This window comes from Symphalangus syndactylus, chromosome 13, assembly GCF_028878055.3.
Source record: "Symphalangus syndactylus isolate Jambi chromosome 13, NHGRI_mSymSyn1-v2.1_pri, whole genome shotgun sequence".
NCBI classification, from domain to species: Eukaryota; Metazoa; Chordata; class Mammalia; order Primates; family Hylobatidae; genus Symphalangus; species Symphalangus syndactylus.
The window spans coordinates 84,944,870-84,957,129 of NC_072435.2; the positions used below are offsets into that span (position 1 = coordinate 84,944,870).

A 12,260-nucleotide genomic window follows, 5' to 3' on the forward strand; every position below is an offset into this window, starting at 1 on the left:
ATGAGAGCTGACGGTTTTATAAGGGGCTTCCCACTTTGCTCGGTTCTCATTTTTCTCTACTTGCCACCATGTGAAGAAGGACATGTTTGCTTCCCTTTCTGCCATTATCATAAATATCCTGAAGCCTTCCCAGCCATGCTGAACTGTGAGTCAATTAGATCTCTTTTCTTTATAAGTTACCCAGTCTCATGTATGTCTTTATTAGCAGCGTGACAATGGACTAATACACATGCCATGCCTAACTGAAACTGGCACATAATGGGCACTCGAAATAAAGATTTGTCCCAAATGAATGAACAAACAAATGAACTATCACCTCCCTGATGATGAATTCTAAATTTATACCCACAGCCTTGTTCCTTTATTCTGATGACCCGACAAACTTCCTCCAGGGTCAATTCTTTTTGTCTTTCAGATAAGAACAATGGAATGAAGCCAATTCACCAATCATCAAAAGAAAGTCACTGAAAACAAATTTGTTGACCTATGTATTGTTGGTGTCAGAGGAAAAGGGGTCAAGCGAGGAAAGCTGAAAAGTGCTGGCGAGTGAGTGGAGAGTTAAAAGGAAGGTAAGATCTAGAACATATAGAGATAATTCACCATGAATAGAAAAGGGAACATCTCTTTCTCTGAGGCGGAAAAAAGGCAAAAAAAAATGTGAAGAAGGAGTAAAATTTGAAGTTTCAGGGGTGGATGACATAGGCACATAAATGTCAGTCTTAATATTCCTTATATAATTGTTGCTTATGATCATTAGCCAGAATTGAATGAGGCTAAGGACTGAAATGGGCAGATTAAAGAAACTGAAGGACGAGCAAAGGATAAAGAAAATGTTATCCAAGGCCCAGGTAAATAAATAGAGTACAATTTTATAGCAATATAGGTTTACATGATATTCTCTGGTGGCTCAAACTTGGGGCTCCCTTTATAGTTACAGCTATTAAGAGTTCAGGATATTCTGGTGCAGAGGGATGGAGTTGGGCACTGATTACCAGGCTGTATTACCAGACTGCTTATGAAGTCTTCTCAGGCTTCCATAATAAAATACCATAGACTTGGTGGCTAAAACAACAGGCATTTATTTTCTCACAGTTCTGAAGGCCGGATGTCCAAGATTATGGTGTCATCAGCATTGTTTTCTGGTGAGGTCTCTTTACCTGGCTTGCAAATGGCCACCTTCTGCCCTGTCCGCACATAGCCTTTCCTTGGTGCAAGTGCATGGAGAGGTATCTCTTCCTCTTCTTATAAAGATGCCAGTTCTTTCAGATTAAAGACCCACTCTTGTGATGCCATTTAACCTTAATTACTGCCCTAAAGGCCCTATCTCCAAACAGTCACTTTGGAGATTAGGGCTTCAACATACACATTTTTGGAGGACAAAATTCAGTTCATAATGCAGACTCATTTGGTTAGTATTTTTCAAAATTCACATAACAAGGTCCTTCAGATCCACTGGATTAGATTTCCTGTATTATGCAACCCCACTCCTCAAATGTTTGTTTATATATGTATGTGTGTGGTGTTATGTGTATGAATGCTGGGACAAATATATGAAACAATGTTAATAAACAACTGAGTACAAAAACAGAAGAAATATGCAGTGCTAGAAATAGAGAACTCAAAGGTAGAGTGAGTATACAATAAGCAGATATTAAGCCCAGGGGATTACCATACTCAGAAATAAGTCAGAAATGTGTAAGCATGGAGTTTTAAAGATAGGAGATGTGGCTGGATCTGAGTGAGGCAAGGAGCTGAAATTGAACCCTCATGTGCTATGGTCCGAATATTTATGTTGTCCCAAAATTCATATGTTGAAATCCTGACCACTAAGGTGATAAGATGTGGAACGTTTTAGGAGATAAGGCAGAGCTCACACAAATGGAATTAGTACCTTTTTAAAATATAGTAGACCCAAGGAAATTATTCTGCCCCTTCTACCATGTGAGGACACAGCTATAAGGCATTATCTATGATACCTGGAAGTGAGACCTCACCAGACACCAAAACTGCCTCCACCTGGATCTTTCACTTCCCAGCCTCCAGAACTGTGAGAAGTAAGTTTCTATTGTTTATGAGCTACCCAGTCTATGGTACTTTGTTGTAGCAGCCCAAATGGACCATGACACCACATAAAGCCAGAATCCTGCTTTATAGCTAGTGGTATGCTGGTACTACTTCCTACCAACTTACCTAGCTCAGGAAGTGTCACAAAAGCATCAGGGAATCTCATCTTCTTCCTAAGACTTTGGGAAAGAGGTACCAAAAACAAAAGACATAAAATAAATCTACCCTAGTCACATCACTGAGAAACTTCATGACACTAAAAGACAAAGAGAAGTCTTAGCAGCAACCAGACAGGATAAAACAAACAAAAACAATTTAGGATGACAGCCACCTTTGTTTTGGCAATTGTAGATAGGCCAAGAGAAAAACGAATAAAATCTTTAAAGTTCTTAGGGAAATAACTGATATGGTTTGGCTGTGTCCCCACCCAAATCTCATCTTGCATTGTAACTCCCACAATTCCCACATGTCCTGGGAGGAACCCTGTTGGAGGTAATTGAATCATGGGGGCGGGTCTTTCCCGTACTGTTCTTGTGATAGTGAATGGGTCTCATGAGATCTGATGGTTTTAAAAAATGAGAGTTTCTCTGCAAAAGCTCTTTGAGTGCCACCATCCACATAAGATTAACTTGCTCCTCCTTGCCTTCCACCATGATTGTGAGGCCTCCCCAGCCATGTGGAACTGTAAGTCCAATAAACCTCTTTGTTTTGTAAATTGCCCAGTCTTGGGTATGTCTTTATCAGCAGAGTGAAAATGGACTAATACAATAACTCTCCCAGAATGTATATTGAGGTAAAATATCATAGGAGTGAAGGTGAATTTAACATTTTCAGAAAAATACTAAGAACATACTTCTCACAAACCAAAAGAGCAGAGTTCCCATCCCAGCACTTTGGGAGGCCGAGGTGGGTGGATCGCCGAGGTCAGGAGTTTGAGACCAGCTTGCCCAACGTGGCGAAACCCGTTTCTACCAAAAATACAAAAAATAAGCCGGGCGTGGTGGCGCATGCCTGTAATCCCAGCTACTTGAGAGGCTGAGGCAGGAGAATCACGTGAACCTGGGAGGTGGAGGTTGCAGTGAGCCAAGATCGTGCCACTGCACTCCAGCCTGGGCAACGAGCGAAATTCTATCTCAAAAAAAAAAAAAAAAAAAAAAAGCAGAGTTCCCAAGAGAGTCACTCCTTTTCATAAACATTTGAAGTTTCTGCGTACCCTGTTGGATGTCTGCATAGGCAGCAGATGTGTTGACCAATACCTGTTTTTAACTTAGGAGAGTAAAGAGAAATGGAGAGGGGAGCCAGAGTGAGAGGAAGAGTGGAAGGAGAGTCATCTTTTTGTCCCCACCATGTGGCTTGGTATAGATGCTGAAGTTTCCTTGTAAGACAGCTTGGAATGAAGCTGCCAGCCAGGTGAGAGCACCTATGAGGAGACTACAGGGTGTAGCTCCAGAGAAGAGAGTTAGAAAGGAACAAGAGGTTGGTAAGAAGCCTATCTCATATGATAGGAGACAGCAGTAGAAGGCCTTGCTGAGCTCTTCCAGAAACTCCCACATAGACCCACAAAAAAGTCAGTGTTTGGTTGCCTGCCACATTAAAAGTATTGACAGCCAGAGGGGATTTCGACAGAGTCTAGCCAAGCAAAGGGACTGCCCTTTTCGTCTCCACCCTCCGTGCCCTCAACACCGGAAGAGCCACAGCTTCCAGAAGAGAAAGGGGAGGGGAGTAAAAGTGCAGATACTGAGTGAGCACTCTCCACCCCTCAATACACACAGACAGTGATGGGGGAGAGAACCTTTTACTCAGATAGAGATTTAAGATTTTAACAGTAGTAGACTAAAATTTCATTGATAGGCAGTAGAAGCTTTGCTGCCCTCTTCTAAAAACTCCCAGAAGAGTTCAAAGGTCCCAGAAAGTTAAAGACTCTGCTTCACATGTTGTTGAGGAACAGATGTGGAGTATTCATTGGATCATGGTTGAAATCAGTTGTTCAAGAAAAATACCTCATTGAGCTGAGCTTGAGGCCCTAACCAAATAGATAGGCAAATGAATTCAGAGTAGGAATAAGCACATGAGCGAATTGGAAGACATGAAGCAATTACAGATCATAGATACACGAAACACAGCTTAGGTAGCTTTCCAGGGAAGAGGGCTGATGTGACAGGTAAGGACATACTTGAGCTAGAGACAGGGCGGGAGAATCAATTTTAAAATTTTATATATAAAACTGCTAAGTGATTAACACCATGAAAACCTGGCAATGAGCTATGTCTGGTCAGATGCACCTTCCTATTTCTACTCTCGAGACCTACAAATGCTGATTTCTTCATGACATTTCTTTATGGTAATGATGGAGAAACTTCTGGAGACAGCTTGTCACAGAATTAAGTTGTCCAACTTACTCTCCCCATCGGGCTATTGTGAATTTCCTGGTTCCCTACCACCTGCCAGGTTCTGACCATTTACTTCCTTTCCTCTTTTGGAGCCCGTATCCTCCAGGTCCGCTTTGTTTGCCCTGAACTCCAGTAACTACCCTCTTATTCTTCTTGCTTGCCCAATTGCTGGCCCAGTGATTAGACTTACTTCTCACATCTATTTATACTCACTTCTGCTTACTTGTTGCTTAGTTTCTGACCTAACTGGCTCGTCTTGAACTTTATTTATGCCTGTTTCTGAAAAAAGAAAAAGTCCTGATGACTGATTCCCTTACCTTGTCAAAATTCTCTACTCTGCTGAATTTCTGGCTTTTCCAGTTCCAAATTCTAGCCAATTTGTAATGCTTGGCTGTCCTTAATCACAATCACAGCATTAAGAGTTAACTGTATTTTTCTATTATCAGTTTCATTTCTTATTTTATTCAACTAATTTGTTTTTTAAAAAGTACACATTTTTCAAATGCCTTGTTTCAATGTAAGCTATAGAAAGTCACTCTACTATCAAACACAAAGTTTACCAAGCAAAATTGCTTTTCCCAATACAGTCTTGTTTATAGGACTTCAAGAACACTTCTACCTAAATAATCAAAAAGAATGAAGATTTAATCATTTTGATTTGGTCATAATAAGTTCTCTTTGGGCTGTTACTGATATAAATATATACCTTCTGTATTTGTGTTAACGTTTTGGAGGGTGGCCCTAGTCTAACTAAAAATTATATTTTTAGTTCTTTGATTTTCTCACATATTTTTTTTTCAGATGCAATCGGGGCTCACTGCAACCTCTGCCTCCCAGGTTCAAGTGATTCTTCTGCCTCAGCCTCTCGAGTAGCTGGGACTACAGGTGCACACCACCTTGCCCAGCTAGTTTTTGTATTTTTAGTAGGGACGGGGTTTCACCATGTTGGCCAGGATGGTCTCCATCTCTTGACCTCATGATCCACCCGCCTCGGCCTCCCGAAGTGCTGGGATTACAGGGGTGAGCCACCATGCCCCACCTATATATTGTTTTAATGCTTGTTTTGCATACATGTTTACATTTACATTTTGCATCACTTTCCAACAGTGATATAAATTCTCATTCTCCTTAATCATTCCTTTTTGTGTCTCTAAAAATGAAGTATTGGGCACTTAATATCCTCATATTTTTCTTAGTTCTGTGTCTTAGACATTTCTCCCAGATTTTTAGAACCTTTCCCATTACTATTATAAATAGAAAAATAGTAAGATGCCTCCCTCATTTAACTGTTTTGTTTTTAATCTCCAAGAATTCAAATGGTAAAGCTAGGTATATTATATAAATGCGTATATATTCTTTGTGTTTGTTTTTTTCACATTGGACATTTATCATTAAGTTTTTAAATATTAGGTATAGATAATTATCTGTATGTATGTATGTGTGTGTGTGTTTTTCTAATTCAAACAATACAGATATATATAGAGTAAAAAGTGAAAGATCCCTGTAATCATACCCCAGCATAACCAGGGTAAAAAGCTGTTATTTTTCCAGAGTGGTTCTTGCTGTGGGGACATACAAGGAAGTAGAGGATACAGCATACAGTGTCTGGACTTAGGGAACATATACATCTAGTGGTGCTGACAAGTCATGAAACAGCAAGAGAAAGAAGTCCAAAGAAAAACATAAATATGTGACAGTGTAATACACGCTGTATCAATTCAAGGAATTCAAGTTAATTGGAAAGAATATTATGAGAAAGGTGAATCTGAAACTTAGCTTTGAGAAGGAGGCAACATAATGTTAGAAAGAGCCTGAGCTTTGATGTAAGGATTCCAACTCTAGTTCTGAAATTTATCAGCTGTGTGATCTTGGGCAAGTTCCTTAACTGCTCTGATTTTTTAGTTCCTGTCTGTATAAAATGAGGATAACCTTCTAAGGTTCTTGTGAGGTTGAAATTAATGTAGTTTTTCATGATAGATACTCAGTAAATAGGTGTTTAAATTCATTATTTACCCACATAATCTGCCACATTTGATATTGTCTTAATATTCTCTAGTGTGTATAAAAATAATATAATGTACGGAAAAATGTAGAAAACATAGTTATAATTTATACAGCCTCAAAGGGAAGTTTTAAATTTTATCCATATTCATCATTTAAAAGGAGATTTAAAAAATTTAAAGAATTTTGAAATAGTAAAGAAATTGAGATTTAGGCTCTATCGATGTGACATATATTAGTCAAACTAATAAGTCAGATAACGTTTTTTATCTTATAAGATCCTTCAGTGTCTAGAAGATTGCCACAGTTTGTTATGTTAGGGTCAAATCAATGACTATACAGGCACGGCAAGAAAACTAACAAGTGTTTCTGAGTAATGATTATGGTCTTCCCTGAAAACAAAGACAAGCAATTCTTTAAGAAAGCTTAAAACGGACATTGAACTCTGAACCAGAGCCCAAATAATGAATATCAAGCTACCTCCTCAACAAGAAATGTTATCCCAGCAGTGCAGCTGTGAGCTAATTAAACAGCCCAGATCATTGTGCTAAACTTTAGTACTGCATTTAGAGAATTAATTCAGAGGACATGTTATTAAACTCTGGGGTTTATCAGAAGAAGGCAGCCTCTTTTTTTTGAGCAGCATTTAAAAAATTAACATACTGGATAAGCTGCTTATTATAGATGGAGCCTATGACATCCATCATGTACATGCAAAAACTAAGCAATGAATTTCTAAGCAAAATAATGAAGCTATTGCACTCTGAGACCAAAATGTAAAAATAGTACTTTAGATATCCTGAGAGCACTTTCAAAAAAAATTATATTCTATATGATTATTTCTAAAGTCCTGAAAGACATACTGATGATGACTAATATGCTAGAATCTAGCATATATATGTGTGTGTGTGTGTGTGTGTGTGTGTGTGTGTGTGTGTGTGTGAGAGAGAGAGAGAGACAGAGAGAGAGGGAGAAATATGTAGCAATTCTGTATTTAATTAACTTGGAAATCAATAATAACTGGCATGTGTAAGACAAGAATATTTTAAATTATTGTGAAGTATAATACTTTCCCTCTTAATTAGTCTTAATAAAACTTGGGCTTTAAAATTTATGTCTAGAAATCTAAATCATAAACAAAATTCCTACTTTATGGTAAATGCTGATGGCTGTCATTATTTAAGTTATTATGCATGGGCAATAATGGTAGGAATAAGATATGGAGACATTTATGACTGGAAACTTTGTGGAGGGCATAAAATATGTTACATTATTTTAAGCTTGTTGATGTAGTGGACTCAAGAAGATAAAACAAATCAGTGAATTCTTTACAATCCTAGTCACTCATCTTTAAAACAGGGAGAGCAACACTTATCTTACATTATTTTCACTACTGCAACAAAATAAGATAGCAGTTTTTGAATAGTTCAATAATTCTAATACTTGTAAAGTAATGGATAAAAATAAGAGAGTCCTGAAATAAAGCAGCATACCTACGACCATCTGATCTTTAACAAAGTAGACAAAAACAAGCAACAGAGAAAAGATTCCCTATTCAATAAATGATGCTGGCAACACAAAAAGAAAACTTAAGGCCAATATCCTTGATGAATATCAATGCAAAAATCCTCACCAAAATACTAGCAAACTAAATCCAGCAGCACATCAAAAAGTGTATCTACCACAATCAAGTAGGCCTTATTTCTGGGATGCAAGTTTGGTTCAACATATGCAAATCAATAAATGTGATTCATCACATAAACATAAGACAAAAGCCACATGATCACCTCAATAGATGCTGAAAAGCTTTTGATAAAATTCAGCACCCGTTTATGTTAAAAACTCTCAATAAACTACGTATTGAAGGAACATACCTGAAAATAAAAAGAACCATCTATGACAAACCCACATCTAACATCATACTGGATGGGCAAAAGCTGGAAATGTTCCCTTGAAAACTGGCACAAGACAAGGATGCCCTCTGTCACCACTCCTATTCAACATAGTGTTGAAAGTCCTGGCCACAGCAATCAGTCAAGAGAAAGAAAGAAATAGCATCCAAATAGGAAAAGAAGTCAAACTATCTTTATTTCCAGGTAACATAATTCTGTACCTAGAAAACTCCATAGTCTCAGCTCAAAAGCTACTTAAGCTGATAAACAACTTCAGTGAAATCTCAGGATACAAAATCAATGTACAAAAATCACTAGCATTCCTATACACCAACAACAGTCAAGCTGAAAGCCAAATCAGGAACACAGTCTCATTCACAATTGTCACAAAAAGAATAAAATACCTAGGAATACAGCTAATAGGGAGGTGAAAGATCTCTGCAAGAAGAACTAGAAAACATTGCTGAAAGATATCAGAGATGACACAGACAAATGGAAAAATATTCCATACTCATGGATAGGAAGAATGCATATCATTAAAATGGCCATACTGCCCAAAGCAATTTATAGATTCAGTGCTATTACTATCAAACTACTAATGATAGTCTTCACAGAACTAGAAAAAACTATTTTAGAATTCATATGGAACCAAAATAGATCCCAAATAGGAAAGGCAACTCTAAGCAAAAGAAGAAAACTGGAAGCATTATGCTACCCAACTTTGAACTATACCACAGAGCTTCAGGAACCAAAACAGCATGGTACAGATACAAAAACAGGCCCACAGACAGATGAAACAGAATAGAGAGCCCAGACAGAAGGCTGCACACTTACCACCCATCTAATCTTTGACAACACTGACAAAAACAGGCAATGGGGAAAAGACTCAGGACTCCTTATTCAATAAAGGGTACTGGGAGAACTGGCTAGCTATATGCAGAAGATTGAAACTGGACCCCTTCCTTACATCATATACAAAGACCAACTCAAGATGAATTAAAGACTTAAATGTAAAAACCCAAACTACAAAATCCCTGGAGGACAACCTGGGCAATACCGTTCTAGACATAGGAAATGGCAAAGATTTCATGATGAAGACTTCCAAAGCAGTTGTGAAAATTGATAAATGGGATCTAATTGAACTAAAGAGCTTCTGCACAGCAAAAGAAACTATCAACAAAGTAAACAGTCGACCTATAGCATGGGAGAAAATATTTGCAAGCTAAGCATCTGACAAAGGTCTAATATCCAGCATCTATAAAGAACTTACATTTACAAGAAAAAACCAAACATCTCCATTAAAAAGTGGGCAAAGGACTTAAACAGACACTTTCCAAAAGACATACATGCAGCCAACAATCATATTTTAAAAAGCTCAACATCATGGATCGTTCGAGAAATGCAAATCAGTCTATGTCCATACCACCCTGAACCCAACCAATCGCGTCTGATCTCGGAAGCTAAGCAGGATCAGGCCTGGTTAGTACTTGGATGGGAGAAATGCCAATCAAAACCACAGTGAGATACCATCTCACGCCAGTCAGAATGGCTACATTAAAAAGTCAAAAAATAATGTGCTAGCGAGATTTTGGAGAAAAAGGAATGCTTATACCCTGTTGGTGAGAGTGTAAATTGGTTCAATTATTGTGGAAAACAGTGTGATGATTCCTCAAAGACCTAAAAACAGAACTACCATTCAACCTAGCAACCCCATTACTGGATATATACCCAAAGGAATACAAATTATTCTACCATAAGGACACATTCTTATGTATGTTTATTGCAGCATGATTCACAATAGCAAAGACATGGAATCAACTTAAATGCCATCAATAGTTAGCTGGATAAAGACAATGTGGTACATACACACTATGGAATACTAACAAACCACAAAAAAAGAATGAGATCATGTCATTTGAGAGAACATGGATGGAGCTGGAGGCCATTATTCTTAGCAAACTAATGCAGAAACAGAAAACCAAATATTGCATGTTCCTACTTATAAGTAGAAGCCAAACGATGAGAACACATGGACACATAGAGGAAAACAACAGACACTGGGGCCTACTGGAGGGTGGAGAGTGGGAGAAGGGAAAGGATCAGAAAAAATGACTAATGAGTACTAGGCTTAATACTTGGGTGACAAGATAATCTGTACAACAAACCCCTGTGACGTGAGTTTACCTATGTAACAAACATGCACCTGTACCCCTGAACTTAAAATAAAAACAACAAACCACCAAAACAAATATTATACTAAAAATAATTTTAAAATGGTGCTGGGATAACTGGCTAGCCACATGCAGAAGATTGAAACTGGATCCCTTCCTTACACCATGTACAAAAATCAACTCAAGATGGATTAAAGACTTAAATGTAAAAACCTAAAGGTGTAAAATCTCTAAAAGATAACCTGCGAAATATCTTTCTGGACATAGGCCCTGGCAAAGATTTCATGAAAAAGACATCAAAAGCAATTGCAACAAAAACAAAAATTGACAAATGGGACCTAATTAAACTAAAGAGCTTCTGCGCAGCAAAATAAATTATCAATAGAGTAAACAGACAACCTATAGAATGGAAGAGAATATTTGCAAACTATGAATCCAACAATGGTCTAATATCCAGCATCTATAAGGAACTTAAGCAAATTAACAAGCAAAAAATGACAAACCAAATTAAAAAGTGGGCAAAGTACATCGGCAGACATTTTTCGAACGATGTACCTGCGACCAACAAACATACGAAAAAAAGCTCATCATTAATCAATAGAGAAATGCAAATAAAAACCACAATGAGATACCTCTCTCATCAGTTAGAATGGTATTGCTAAAAAGTAAGAAAATAACAGACACTAGCAAAGTTGAGGAGAAGGGGACGTTTGTACACTGTTGGTGGGAGTGTAAATTAGTTCAGCCATTGTGGAAAGCAGTTCAGTGATTTCTCAAAGAACATAAATCAGAACTACCATGCAACCCAGCAGTCCCATTATTGGGTATATACCCACAGGAATATAAATCATTCTGCTATAAAGGCACATGCACTCATACGTTCATAACAGCACTGTCCACAATAGCAAAGCCATAGCATCAACCTAAATGCCCATCAATGGTAGACTGGATAAAGAAAATGTGGTATGTATGCACCATAGACTGTTACATAGCCATAACAAAGAATGAGATCATGTCCTTTGTAGCAACATGGATGGAGCTGGAGGCAATTATCCTAAGCAAACTGATGCAGGAAGAGAAAACCAAATATCGTATGTTCTCACTTATAAATGGGAGCTAAACACTGAGTGTTTAGCTGAAAAACAAATCTCTCTCTTTGGACACAAAGAAAGGAACAACAGACACCAGTGCCTTCTTGAGGGTGGAGTGGGAGGAGGGAGAGGATCAGGAAAAATAACCGATGGGTACTATGCTTATTACCTGGGTGATGAAATATTCTGTATACCAAACCCCCATGACACACAATTTACCTATGTAACAAACCTGCACACGTACCCTTGAACCTAAAATAAAAGTTAAAAAAAAGGTAACAAATGACAATATTTCTGAAAAGCCAAAAGAAGCTTAGAAAAACACTTCATATAGACACACAAACCTCATATACAACACATGCTCCTACTGATAAATTTCATAGGTAAAAGAAACTAAGTAAGCAGCTGGGTAATGTGAGTGAAATTTTTGACATATCTTTTTAAAAGTAATTTTTAGTTTTCATTTTGATTTATGAAAATTTTAAACTTACAGATAAGTATAGAAAATAATATCCCAGCCACCGTACCTACTTTTGAACTAGAGTGGCAAAGAAAATCTGATGGCAACCTTTTTAGCAGGGTTAACTCAGCTGACTTTAAACCAAAAAAAAAGGAAGTAGAGGCTGGGCGCGGTGGCTCATGCCTGTAATC

General features: G+C 37.8%; 1 long non-coding RNA gene across 3 annotated transcripts in view; it reads left to right on the plus strand.

Annotated features, from left to right (window-relative positions):
• Positions 1-12,260, plus strand: part of LOC129459953 (uncharacterized) — a 36,761-nt gene that overhangs the window by 7,437 nt on the left and 17,064 nt on the right. For 2 of the 3 annotated variants that reach the window (XR_008650104.2, XR_008650103.2), the window contains exon 2: positions 416-569. This is a non-coding gene — a long non-coding RNA (uncharacterized lncRNA). Of the gene's footprint in view, positions 1-415; positions 570-3,335; positions 4,020-12,260 lie in introns of those variants that run through there. The other variant, XR_008650105.2, reaches the window with a different exon arrangement.